A 1,869-nucleotide genomic window follows, 5' to 3' on the forward strand; every position below is an offset into this window, starting at 1 on the left:
TATCATCAGTGCCCGGAGTCACAAAGACTTCCAGTTTTCCAGTAACATAACTCCGGCCCCCCCGCCGCAAAGAATTCCAGTCTTCCAGTATCATCAGTGCCCGGAGTCACAAAGAATTCCAGTTTTCCAGTATCATCAGTCCCTGGAGTCACAAAGAATTCCAGTGTCATTAGTGTGCCCCAAGGTGCACAGAATTCCAGTTTGCCAGTATCATCAGTCCCTGGAGTCACAAACAATTCCAGTTTTCCAGTATCATTAGTCTGCCCCCAGGTGCAAAGAATTCCAGTTTTCCAATATCATCAGTCCTTGGAGTCATAAAGAATTCCAGTTTTCCAGTATCATTAGTATGCCCCCCAGGTGCAAAGAATTCCAGTTTTCCAATATCATTAGTTCTTGGTGTCACAAAGAATTCCAGTTTTCCTGTATCATTAGTCCGGCCCCAGGTGCAAAAAAATTCCAGTTTTCCAGTATCATTAGTCCACCCCCAGGTGCAAAAAAAATCAAGTTTTCCAGTATCATCAGTCCCCTGTAGTCACAAAAATTAAATTTTTTTCCGGTATCATTGGTCTCCCCGAAGTTACCAAAAAAAAAAAATCTAGTTTTTCAGTATCATCAGTCCCCCGCCCGGCGCAAAGAGTTCCAGTTTTTCCAGTATTATCAGCCCATCTGGAGTTGCAAAGAATTCCAGTCCTCTTGTATCATCACTCCCTCGGAGTCACAAAGGATTCCAGTTTTCCAGTACCATTAGTCCCCCTGAAGTAATAAAAAATTCTATTTTTCCAGTATTATCAGCACCCTTGGAATCTTAGATAATTCCAGTTTTCCAGTATCATTAGTCCCCCGCCCGAAGTCACAGAAAATTTCAGTATTCCAGTATCATCAGTCCTCCCGAATTCACAAAGAATTCTAGTTTTCCAGGATCATCAGTCGCAAGCTTATTATTGTTATTGGTAAATTCTTTTGTTTTACCGGCAGTTCTAACAGCTCTGAGGCTCTTCTTCACAAGAGGCAATCACCGATTCACACCGCTAGAGGCCTCCACTAGCTCTCACTCCGGCCCCATTACGGACGTCTCAACTGGGTATCGCCAATCGCTACCAAGGTGAAAGTGTCTTACCTTCTGGAAGCCAGAGTCAATATCTTTCAGGTCCTTGGAGCACAATCTTCTTCTTCCTCCCAGAACCACAGGTACCTGCAGGACGACAGGCCTCCGGCTTATTCGGATATTTTCCCAAATTTGTAAAGATGCTGTGTTTTCGCCTGTGGTCTTCTGCGCAGATTATAGTCCGTCTGGTTTCAGATTTATTGTCTTTCGCAAGAGCAGATTATTTTTTACATATAATCTGAGGAAATGTCAACCTCTTGAAATGAGTATTTTCAGCTGTGTTATCTCGCACATTTTTGCAGTTAGTCAAAAACTTTTTTTTTTTACTATGTATTCAAAAGTTGTATTTATTGCTGGATATTCTGACAAATGCGTTGTTTTGAATATAGTTTTGAATATGCAAATATATATCTATGCAGTATATGCATATGTGTACATATATTTATTCATTTATCGATATATATATATATTATATATATATATATATATATATATATATATATATATATATATATATGTATATATATATATATATATATATATATATATATATATATATATATTTACATACATACATACATATATATGTATATATATATATATATATATATATATATATATATATAATATATATATATATATATATATATATATATATATATATTACATATATACATACATACATGAATATATATATATATATATATATATATATATATATATATATATATATATATATATATATATATATATATATATATATA

At 35.0% G+C, this 1,869-nt stretch overlaps 1 long non-coding RNA gene across 1 annotated transcript in view; it reads left to right on the plus strand.

Annotated features, from left to right (window-relative positions):
* The window catches only part of LOC137652457 (uncharacterized), a 234,523-nt gene extending 233,022 nt beyond the window's left edge, over window positions 1–1,501 (plus strand). Inside the window, exon 3 of the long non-coding RNA XR_011046302.1 lies at window positions 976–1,501. This is a non-coding gene — a long non-coding RNA (uncharacterized lncRNA). The remainder of the gene's footprint in view (window positions 1–975) is intronic.
* The last annotated feature ends 368 nt before the right edge of the window (window positions 1,502–1,869 follow it).

Source organism: Palaemon carinicauda, chromosome 13, assembly GCF_036898095.1.
Source record: "Palaemon carinicauda isolate YSFRI2023 chromosome 13, ASM3689809v2, whole genome shotgun sequence".
NCBI classification, from domain to species: Eukaryota; Metazoa; Arthropoda; class Malacostraca; order Decapoda; family Palaemonidae; genus Palaemon; species Palaemon carinicauda.